The sequence below is a fragment of the Rana temporaria genome, chromosome 1 (genome assembly GCF_905171775.1).
Source record: "Rana temporaria chromosome 1, aRanTem1.1, whole genome shotgun sequence".
Classification (NCBI taxonomy): Eukaryota; Metazoa; Chordata; class Amphibia; order Anura; family Ranidae; genus Rana; species Rana temporaria.
This window is the reverse complement of record NC_053489.1, coordinates 16,034,923-16,047,523: the sequence shown is the minus strand read 5'-3', so window position 1 is coordinate 16,047,523 and position 12,601 is coordinate 16,034,923.

The following is a 12,601-nucleotide window of genomic DNA, read 5'->3' as shown; positions in this document are numbered from 1 at the left end:
TGGCCTTTATAACTGGACATCAGGAGGAGACTCGGTTTGGCATGTGGGAGACATCCATCCATCCCCTGCCATTGTAAACAGAGAGCTGCACATTCAAGGAGTCATTTTCTTTACAAGAAGGTAAGCGCTCTGTGAGCTCATTCCTTGAAGAACTGTTCAGAAGATTTTTGGAAGAACCTGTCTGTAATCATGAAGATTGCCTTTATCACTTGATTTATAGGACTTTATATTACTTACATTTTTTATAGCCATATAGTATATATTATCCGCACTATATGATCCGCATCATATTTAGCACTTGTTGTATTTATTGCGCTTATCACTTTGTTCTTATATTTTGCTAATGCAGGATTGGGTTTTTATTTTGATAAGCGCAGCCAACACTTTTCAGTTGTGGGGACACAATATTTTGGTTGTTCGGCTGTCACACAAATATATTTTGACAATGAAGGAGACAGTGCGGGATAACACATACTGTTATTCTTTAGTAGTGTTGCTCAAGAATATTCGCATTGCGAATATTCGTTACGAATATGGCATATTCGAGTATTCGCGAATAACTCTAATATCGCGGCCAAAATTTGCTATTACGAATATTCATATTTTTTCAAATTTATTTTTAAAACAGATCACATCCTAGTGATCTCCATCGACGTCTAAAAGCATTGCTGGTATTATTAGAGACCCTGGGCCGAGTAGCTAAGCTGAGGCGATCCTTTTATGTTGACGAATATTCGCGAATACTTTCTCCGCCCTTCTTTTGCATCAGAGCCAATCAGAGTTCTCCTACCACAGTTGTCAGAGGTTAGCAACCTCCATAGCAACCAATAGGAACCTGCCTGCACGACCAGTATATAAGATCACTCCCAGCAGTATTTCAGTGCAGATTCACAAGGTGGCTAGAGAGAGTGGAGTGTTTCTGTGCGATCTTAGAGCTTAGAGCATTGTGCTTCCTACTGTATAGTGCTTTCAGTTCTGAGTTTCCTGCTTCTAAACTGCTTTTTTCAAAGCAAAAGACCCAACAGCTTTTCTAAAAGCTCAGATTTGTGTTGTTTTGTCCAGGTTAGTGTAGCTTAGTGTTAGATAGATTTCTGTGCAGTTAGTGTAAGTGTACATTTCTTTAAGGTAGCTTAGTTTAGTGTGTGTTTAGTCTCTGTGTTTTGTGTATAAAAAAAAAAAAAAATAGCTTTAGTTTAGTCATATAAGTTTGTGTAAGTAGAGTTAGTGTTTAGTGCATATTAGTTTAGTATTTGTAGTCCTCGTCCTTGTCTGCGTCCTTCAGTCAAAAAAAACAAAAAAAACAAAAAAAAAAAGTTTTAGGTGTAGTAGTTTTATTCTAGTTTAGTAGCTGTCTACGTCTTTGTCTGCGTGCCTGTCTTGCTAAAAAAACAAACACTCCTTTCTCACATTTCCCCCCCAATAAAGTTTACCCCCCCCCACATCAGCAAGTATGAGCAGCATACGTGGCCGTGGCAGCAGGGGTAGGGGAGTTACTCCCAGTGCTGGGTCGCTGCCAGCACGGGGTACATCTCGCGCCCCTACTAGTAGTAGTGGATCAGGTGGAAGGGGAGTCCGCCTCATCCGCAAGTTTTTTCCCTCGGGCAGCCGCCCGATATTGCCTTCTCAGGCTCCAGTAGTGTTGCAGTATATGGGGCACAGCAGTGCCACTGAGTTGTCAGTCCCGACTCCCAGTAGCACCACCAGTACACCGGTGCTTTTAGGACCCACCCCCAGCCCCCAAGAGTCCAGCCTCTTACTGTTTGACAGCGACAGTGAGAAGGATATCTTGGGGGAGGCCCTGCATCAGGCAGACATCCAGTTCTGTCCTGATGGTCAGGACCTTTTTGAAGGGATGATGGAGGAGGAGGATGGGGTACCTGCTGTCAGTATCCCAGAGACATCCCTTCCAAGTGGTGCTGGTGTTTTGGGGCAGGAAACACCCACACCTAGTCAGACCCAGGCGTCGGTGAGGGGACAGCGGAGCCAGGCTAGCGGCTCCATGTCAGCTGTTTCCCTCAGACCACCACATTTCAGCCCTGGGTCTGACATATCTGGGGGCGAAGAGGAGGGTGACCCAACATGGGTGCCACCTGCCTTGTCGGTTCACAGCAGCAGTGACGACGAGGAAGGTAGGCACCCTGGGGAAACGATGCGCCAGGTCACCAGGGAGACCAGTGTCAGGGTCTCCACTGGTGATGGCATCAGGAGGTGTCAGCAGCAGAAGCAGCAGCAGCAGCAGGCAGCTCCACCTGTGCGCACCGAGTCCCAGCAGGTGCAAGTCAGCCTACCCCATCTGACAGGAGGGCAGCGCTGAAGTCACCTGTCTGGGCCTACTTCACCCTGGTAGCAGATAACCAGACCATAGCCATCTGCCATATCTGTCGTGCCAGGGTGAAGAGAGGGAAGTGCTTGTCTCGGGTGGGTACCACAGCTCTGAACCAGCATCTGCGAATCAACCACTGGCGGAAGTATGACCAGATGAAGCGTGGTGGTCGTAGCAGCGCCACCACCACAAGTGTGCAGGGTACAGCAGCCCCTGCCACAGCTTCATCTGTTCCCAGCAGGTCATGCCCCCCCACTCCCTCTAGTAGAGGTACTGGTACCGGCAGCCAGACCTCTACTTCCATAGCACCCTCCTCTTCTGTGTCCTGCACTGCCGTCCGGCGCCAGGCGTCGCTTTCCGACGCCTTTGAACGCACCACTCCCCTCCCCCCTGGAGACCGACGTGTGCGTTCCCTCAATGGGCTCCTGGCAAGGGTTATTGCCCAACATCTGCTTCCCTACAACATTGTTGACTGCAACCCCTTCAGGCAGATGTTGGAGCAGGCCCAACCCCAAGGGCGTGTCCCCAGCCGCCATTTCTTTGCCAGGACTGGTGTCCCTGCCCTACACCAGCACATTGTGCAGAATGTAACCCTGTCGCTGGATCACGCTGTCAGCAACAGGGTGCATCTCACAATGGATGGCTGGACCAGCAGGCATGGGCAGGGCCGGTACATCAGCTTCACGGCCCATTGGCTTTCCCTCCGAGGCGCCGGGGAGGGATCAGCGGCATCAGATTTTGTGGTGCCGCCCCGGGGTGTCCAGGGGAGAACTGCTGGTCTCCCTCAAGCCACTGTCTCCGCAGCTGCTGAGCCTCCCAGCAAGCGCCCCCGTAGCTACTCAAGTGTGGGGCACGTGCACTGTCAGGCCGTGCTCCAGCTTGTTAGTTTAGGGGACCGGAGACACACTGGAAAAGAAGTGCTGACCGCACTTCAGGCTCAGGTCCAGAAGTGGCTGACACCCCGAAGGCTCCAGGCAGGTATGGCTGTCTGGCACATGTCCTCAACCTTGTGGTGCAGAAGTTCCTGCGCACCTATCCCGGGTTAAGTGACATTGTGCTAAGGGTACGTAGGATTGCCAGCCACTTCAGGCGCTCCCCAACTGCTACCGCGTCCCTGTCCAAGTTGCAGCGGGACAACAGCCTGCCCCTTCACAGGCTGATTGTGGACAGTGTGACGCGGTGGAACTCCACCCTCCACATGCTGGAGAGGTTGTGGGAGCAGCGAAGGGCGGTGAAGGAATACCTGCTGGAGCAAGGCACTGCCGGGCCATCACAAACACTCCCGTTCATCACCAGTGTGGAGTGGGGGCAGATACACCAGGTCTGCCATGTGTTGGCCCCTTTCGAGCAGGCGACCAAGATGGTCAGCAGGGAGCATGTCGGCCTCAATGACGTGCTCCCTATAGTGTTCCTGCTGGACAGGGCACTAGATCGCCTGCTCGAAGCTGGGGAGAGTGCCTTGGTGGAGCAGGAGGAGGCAACACTGCTCCACCAAGACCAGGCCCAGGACGAGGAGGAGGAGGATGATGATGATGAGGAGGTTACTGGTGACGTCCTGGAGTCAGGGCCTGGTCAGGAGGGAGAGCCGGTGTTGGGGGCACCGATAGTCCGGGGGTTGGGCATCTCTGAGCGCAAGCAGCAGCTCCTCCAGCATGAAGAGTCAGACGTCATGGACCCGGGCAGCCATGAGGAGTCACAGCGGGCTGTGCTCTTCCCCATGGCTGCCCACATGCTGAGATGCCTCAGGAGGGACCCCCGGGTTAAGACTATCAAGGAGAGGGATGAATTTTGGATGGCCACCCTTTTAGATCCAAGATGCAAGGGGAAACTGGAGCAGTTCCTCCCAGCCAGCCGGAGGCAGCACCGGATGGAGGAACTGCAGGCACACATAGTCAGCCGGTTGGAGAAGGCAACTCCACGGCCTCCAGTTGTCCCCCCTCATCTCACCCAGCAGGTGGCTGCACCCAGCAGCAGCAGGATGTTCTTCCAATCTGAGCGACCCAGTACCAGCAGCAGCAGCAGCAGCAGCAGCAGTCACCACCAGCGGCTGGCCCGCATGGTGGCAGACTACATGGGGTCTGTCGGTGCTTCTGACAGTATGAGCACCGACGACCCCATGGAGTACTGGGTTGCCAGATTGGACACCTGCTGCGAGCTCGCTCAGTATGCGCTGGAGTTATTGTCTTGCCCCCCCTCCGGCATACTATCTGAGCGGACATTCAGCGTGGCAGGTGGGGTGGTCATGGACAAGAGAACCCGTCTGTCCACAGACTCCGTGGACAGACTCACATTCATCAAGATGAATGAGTCCTGGATCGGCTGTGACTTTCTGGCACCCGCCGTCGGTTCAGGGCGCTGAAGGGTCCCTTGTCATTCATTCCCTGATGTATTTATACCTTTGAAACTCATAGTGGGCAGGTAGTGTTAAGGGCATAAATATTTCCATGCTGTGTCATTAAGCCACTATATGGAGTCCTGATGCTGCTGCCACATTATTTTGAAAAGTAATTGCTCATCATGAATTTAAAAAATCACGGATGGCATAGAAATGACGTTAATCAAACTTTTAAATTATGAGGCACTATGGTATAGTCAGGCTACAGCTACTTAAGGCCTGTGTCATTCTGCTTTTCAAATTTTATCACCATGTTACTGCAACTTCAAGCTTTTGTAATTTTGCCACGATATGGGCTTCTACTGCTAATGCCAAAAGGCTGAGTGATTATGTACCGATATATTACTCATACTGCTGCTGTCACCTTTTGTCCGAGAGATTTGCCACTTTCTATTACTACTGCTGCTGCTGATGGCACCTCTTGCCCGAGCTATTTGCCATTTTTATTACTCTTACCACTGCTGCTGCTGCTGCTGCTGATGGCACCTCTTGCCCGAGTGATTTGCCATTTTTATTACTCTTACCGCTGCTGCTGCTGTTCATGGCACCTCTTGCCCGAGTGATTTGACACTATATTGTCTACTATTACTACTACTGCTGCTGCTCACGACACCTATGTCACGAGTTATTTGCCACTATATACTATTATTACCACTGCTGCTGCTGCTGTTCATGGCACCTCTTGCCTGAGTGATTTGACACTATATTGTCTACTATTACTACTACTGCTGCTGCTTACGACACCTATGTCACAAGTTATTTGCCACTATATACTACTATTACCACTGCTGCTGCTGCTGTTCATGGCACCTCTTGCCCGAGTGATTTGACACTATATTATCTACTATTACTACTACTGCTGCTGCTCACGACACCTATGTCACGAGTTATTTGCCACTATATACTACTATTACCACTGCTGCTGCTGCTGTTCATGGCACCTCTTGCCCGAGTGATTTGACACTATATTATCTACTATTACTACTACTGCTGCTGCTCACGACACCTATGTCACAAGTTATTTGCCACTATATACTACTATTACCACTGCTGCTGCTGCTGTTCATGGCACCTCTTGCCCGAGTGATTTGACACTATATTGTCTACTATTACTACTACTGCTGCTGCTCACGACACCTATGTCACGAGTTATTTGCCACTCTATACTACTATTACCACTGCTGCTGCTACTGTTCATCATGGTACCTCTTGCCCGAGTGAATTGACACTATATTGTCTACTATTACTACTACTGCTGCTGCTCACAACACCTATGTCACGAGTTATTTTTCCACTATATACTACTATTACCTCTACTGCTGCTGTCAAGTCTTGCCCAAGTGTTTAGATGCTATCTAGTACTATTACCACTACTGCTTGTAAATGTTGCCTGTGTGAAAATTACATTATATTTTAATACTACTGCTGCTGCCTTCATGCTGAGTAATGCTTAATGACCTCTCTGGCACAGCGGATCCACCAACAGCCTCCGCTACAAGCTACCAGACCGTATCGTAACAGCAAGTGTGACTAAAACACTGAACTTTATGTTAAACCCTGGTTTGTGGCCTTTATACTGCAACCATTAGCCTGTCTGCAAGAGCAAATCAGCACTCTCTCTCTCTTTCTTGCTCTCTCTCTCTATATCTATATATATATTGTAGCTTTTGTTATAGTAATTTTTCAACAGTTTAGTTTGTGTTAGTAGTGTATGTGTCCGTGTATTTTAGTTTGTCTTAGGTTTGTGTTAAATAAAATAATAGTATAAAATGTTTTTGGTTATTATGAAGTTAGATGTGTTGATGTTGATGTTGATGTGTTAGATGTGAAGTTAGATGTGTTGAAAAACCTAACAATCTCAATAAGAAAGGAAACATTTTAAAAGAATAACATTTTTTATAACAAGAAAAAAAAAATTACATATATTTTTGCATGAGCTTGTGAAGCTCAGCCATCGCGTCCAAATTCTTCCTCTGCTGTTGCTCCAGCTGTTGGTTTTGGAGGTCTAATATCCGCATTTTCCGGCGATTTGAGCAGATTTTGTCATTGGTCCTCTGGATGAGACTGTGGTTTTCTTCCATCTTTTTTAAAACTGTTAGGATATAAGAAAAAAAATTAGGATTAAATGCTGTCCATTTTTATATCTACATCTTATTGTTGAAATGTTATTAATCTTTGTGCACATATTTACCCTCCTGCCTGGGGCTCACAGGAACCGTCTCATCCTCCTGCTCCTCTTCTCCATCACCCGATTCACCAGGAGTTTGGGGGGACCTGATTCACCAGCAGTTTGGGGGGGGGTTGCAGCTCCTCCTCTTGCTCCTCAACAGGAGCTGGGGGTGGTAAACACTGGGAGGGCCCTGGCTGCTCCTCATCCCTCTCCTCCTGTGCATCCTCCTCCTGCTCCTCCTGTGCATCCTCCTCCTGCTCCTCCTCTTCATCCTTCTCCTCCTCTGCGGCCTGTCGCCTTGTGCGCTGGGGGCGCACAGATGGTAGAGGAGCTCCTATAATAACACAATGTTCATATATGTAAAAATGATTTCTAATAACGTATGCAAATTCTGTGTACTCTGCTGTATTGTATATGAATACAAATTTATTTATATAGACAGTTAACCAATGGGATAATGTTATATTAAAGGGTCTTGCTGGCACTACAGGGGACTGAGTGTGAGCTGGGCTGCCACCATGGTAAAATTAGCTGTTTGTGTTTCCTTTGTATTATTCTGACGATCTCATGTTAAAAAAAGGGCCTGATGGAGTACACGGGATTACTATGATAACCCCACGCCTAGCACAGGAATTTAGTGGTAATTGAGTTATAAAATACCACCCCTTCCCCTTTAACCCACCACACCACCTCTTTAATTCCATGGTTTAACTTGATGGAATAATGTATTTTTTCAACAGTACTATGAATACCTTGGGTGGTGATATATGTTACCACAACATGGCGTCTGGGTTAACAACATCTGCCCTAAGGTTAATTACATATGACCTTACATAACTGTCACCAATAACTTACCTGGATGAAATTCATCTCGGATCTGTCTGACCCAGGCCATGTGGCGCCTCTTTAGGTCAGACCACTTTTTTAGGATGGCCATGTGGTCATGTGTGCGGCCATGAACTTTACGTAACTCCCGCAATAGGGAGCGGACTATTTTTTTTTGTTCTGCTGGCTCCGGGTTTGATCATATCCCTGTTGCAGGAACCTCTGCAAGATGAAGAACAAAGTATATTATAATATAAAGAAGTGAAAAAATGCGCGTACCAAAATAAACTTAATATATAAGCAGCAAACTCAAGATGTTATACAACATAAAGACAAATGATAAAAAGAAGGAGTTGCGCTATAAGCCTTATGGGTATAATAACCATAAGGTCAGTGATATGTGTAGTACCACAGTGATGTGAACACACCAAAATCAGTGAAATTAAAAAATGTCAGGGAAGGCTGCTAAAGAACTGGAAAATCCCATCTCAGGCCCAGAATTCGACAGAGCTATCAAAGAAATGAAGATAGGCAAGGCCCCAGGCCCGGACGGCCTACCCCTACAATACTTTCACCGAAATACTGAAACCAAGGTTCTTGAAGACGTTCCAGTCCCTTCACTCAGAACAACACCCCCCCAAACAACTTTTAGAAGCCCATATTACGGTGATACCCAAAGAGGGTAAAGACGCGACCCAGGTTACCAATTACAGGCCGATCTCCTTAATAAACGTAGACGTGAAAATCTACGCTAAAATCCTTGCAAATAGGATCCTCCCCTTATTAACTTCTTTGGTTTCCCTAGATCAAGTGGGATTTATCCCGGGTAGGGAGGGGCACAATACAATAAAAGCTCTTAACATAAACCATTGGCTAACCTCTAAGCGGAAACAAGGCTTCTTCTTGTCCCTAGACGCCGAAAAGGCGTTCGATAGAGTGGCCTGGGACTTTACCGATGCAGTACTACAACATATAGGCTTTTTGCCCCAAATGAGATCATATATTAAGGCCCTGTATTCAAATCCAACAGCAAGAGTCAGAGTTAATGGTCACCTATCGAACGCCTTCAACCTTCGAAATGGAACCAGACAGGGTTGTCCCCTATCCCCGCTATTATTTGTTCTGACACTTGAACCCCTGCTCAATAAAATTAGATCAAATAGAGACATTGTGGGAATCGAGATTCATGACAAAACATATAAAATAGCAGCCTTCGCTGACGATATGCTTCTTTTTCTCTCGAATCCTCATATTTCCATACCCAACCTTCTAAAAGATCTAGACCACTTCCATTTACTGTCAAATTTCAAAATCAATCACTCCAAATCCAACGCCCTCAACATCTCCTTACCCAATGATAAGGTAGAACTATGCAAGAAAAACTTCCCATTTAGATGGGCCAACCACAGTATCACATACTTAGGAATTGAAATCTCATCAAACCTGAAAGACCTCTTCCGTCTCAATTTCGAACCCGTTCTGAGAGAAACACAGGAAGATTTGAAGAGATGGAACGCCCTAAATGTATCCTGGTTCGGTCGAGCCTCCCTGATTAAAATGACCATCCTACCACGGTTTCTCTATATTATGCAGACAATCCCAATCAAAATCCCCTTATCATTTTTCGCTGCTTTCAGAAAAGCTTGCTCCTCATTCATCTGGAGGGGTAAACCCCCTAGAATCAAATTCTTGCGACTAATTTTACCCAAGAGCAAAGGTGGAATAGCCCTTCCCGACCTTAGGAAGTACCATCAAGCTGCCCTACTGACGAGAATTGTAGACTGGAATATACATCACACAGTGAAAGACTGGGTCTCCCTAGAACAAGCGCAATACCCTCATGAGCTAAAAACTCTACCATGGATCAATCCTAAATATCACCCAAACTTCATAAAAACACATCCCCTTATAGGACCTACACTCGAAAGCTTCCGTAATACCTTTAAAGTCAAAAATCAGTCTCCATGGCTCAGCCCTCTTACACCGCTACGACACAACCCTGACTTCCCCCCAGGCATGGAAAAATCGTTTCCAACACATCAGTGGCCACACAAAGAGATCCTGGCAAAACACTTTATTAAAAATGGGAAACTCCTCTCTAGAGAGGACATCCTAAAAGAAATCAAACCGTGCCTCCTATCTCAATGGAACTATATTCAAATTAGACACTTTTTAACCAATAACGATAACGTCCTCCACTGGAAAAGGCCCCTCACTTCGCTAGAAAATCTCTGCACTAAAACATCCCCACACAGACATATTATTTCGACTGTATACAACTCGCTATTTGAAGACGACAATGATTTCTCCAGCTCATCCTGTAAAGCATGGGAAAGAGATCTAGACATAGAATTGACTGAAGATGACTGGGAGACAATTTATCTTTACGCACACAAGGGTTCACTAAATGTGGCCACACAAGAAAGTGGCTTCAAGATCATCACCAGATGGTATAGAACCCCTACAATTCTTCATAAAATTTCACCCCTGATGTCTGACAGATGTTGGAGATGTAAAAGAGAGGAGGGCTCTATGTTACACGTTTGGTGGTCTTGTCCTCTAATTCAGTCCTTCTGGGTATCGGTACATGAAACAGTTAAATTAGTTACATCGTTAAACCTAAGCTTTACCCCTGCCCAGTATCTATTACATTTCAGTTCTTTGCCTAAAAATCAGTATTTGAAATCACTCCCCATGTTCATGATTAATGCAGCACGACACTGTATCCCTTCTCACTGGCGGTCTTCTAATACTCCAACGAAGGCTGAGTGGTTTAGGAGAATAAATAGCATGGAAAAAGTTGAGGAACTCATTAGTATTTCCCAAGAAAGAATTACTAAATTCTATGCGACCTGGTCTAGCTGGTCAACATTCAAAGACTCTCATCACTACAAATCTATTATAAAATAAAGGTATAGATAGGAGCTGATATTGACATATTTCAGGACTGATAATTTTTTTTTTCTCTCTTTCCCTCCCCCCCTCCCCCTCCTGTCCCCATCCCCCCCCCCCCCTTCACAACTTTGCTTGACCAAGCAATAATATTCTCTCATCTTAGTTCTAAAATGAAGGCACTTTTGCTACATGCCTATATGAAACTGATTATTTGCAACCTCTTTATGATTGTTCATTTTTTTGATGTATACAATCCTTCACATTTATTGTGCTTCTGTAAATGTACAATGTATTATGCTTTATTATTCACCCAATAAAGACTTTTTGTGAAAAAAATTGAAGTTCAAGCTGACCCTTACCAGAAGTGTAGATCCAGAAGGATCAAGCCGGGCAAAAGGTAGTAACCAATGAGTGGTCCAAACCAGATATACTTCAGCCAAGAAGCTCCAACGTCATTTAGTCACAGCGTAACATGAGAGAAAGAGGAAAAAGCAAATAGTGCAAAATCATATGGCAAAGGACATAAACACTCTTACTTTTACCCGTGATGTGAAGTGAGATATGGAGACCACCACCATAGAAGCACACTGACCCTTACCAGAACTTAACGACCCTCAAGGGATCACTTAATCATGGAAGCAGTGTGATGCAGCTGTCAACAGTGTGGCGTTCCAAGCACGTTTTCCAAAACAGGGGTCAGATGGCCAAGTACCAATACAAGATAAACGGGCTCACATAGTGAAATACCATCAGGAATTTATTATAAAAAGTAAGTAGAACACTTACACTTAGATGTATTTAAAAATCAATAAGATCAGGCAGCCGGCCGGCAAACAAACGAGGTACGTCCTCGAACGCGGTGACGTCAGCACGTCAGCCTCCCAATGTTTCGTCTTCAGGAAGACTTGGTCACGGGGATGAGGGTGCGTACCGCGTCACCGCGTTAAGTACACAAGAGGAGGGCGGAGGGGTGTGTCAAATCTAAATCCTGGACGAATGCAAGCCCGCCATCTTACACCAGGGAAGCCGTAAGGGCAAAAGCACCCACTCATTGAATCGAATGCTGCTGCAAATACAGGCTAATAAGAAATGCACTAAAAGCGCGGACGACACAGAAAAAACTTTAATGCATATAATTTAAGGTGAACGCAGGAAAAAGTGTAATACAAGGCTAAGGCTCTAATCAAAATGCTTAAAAAGCGCGGATAGCTTAGAGCGCAATATGGGCCATAAAGTTTAAAAAACATCAAAGGGGACTCAAATTAAAAAGCCCGGGGATGTATATTTAAAGGCAGGCTTGCCGTCGCCAGAAAACAACGACACAATAAAAATTATAACAATTACATGTAAAAATTATGACACATGCCCATTGATTAAGCTTAGTGAGTGACATGACTTAAACTTAATAATTAATATTAAAGCATAAAGATAAGCACCTATAAAAATATCATACATAGGCATAGGATGATGCCGATGATCGGCGTCATCCTTTCCACTGGGACAGGCGTGGACTTGTGTGCTAATTGTCCAGGGCTCCATTAGATTAGATTTCCCCTCACTTCCTGCCCTGCAGATAACATTAATGTTTTTGGTTATTATGAAGTTAGATGAATACCTGCAGCATCATCCTTTCCACTGGGGACAGGCGTGGACTCGTGTGCTAATTGAGCTGCAGGATCTTGTCTTGGTAGTCTTATACTACAGTATATCCTCTACCTTATGGAATGAGGATCTACAGACTGCCTCACTAGATTTACCTATTCCCTTACCTGCAACCAGCCCAGTATTTTCAGCACTGAACTACCACGCATGCACACCCCTGGATTTGAATTCTCATTGCTTACCAGCAATTGACTGTCCGAACACCATTATTTTTATAATTCCGTGTTTATTATAATACCCCCACGTTAGACTGGATTGATACATTCTGTGTATACCCAGCCACTGTGGGGTTAATACACGATTGTCGCTTGTCTATTCCCAATGCGGCCTA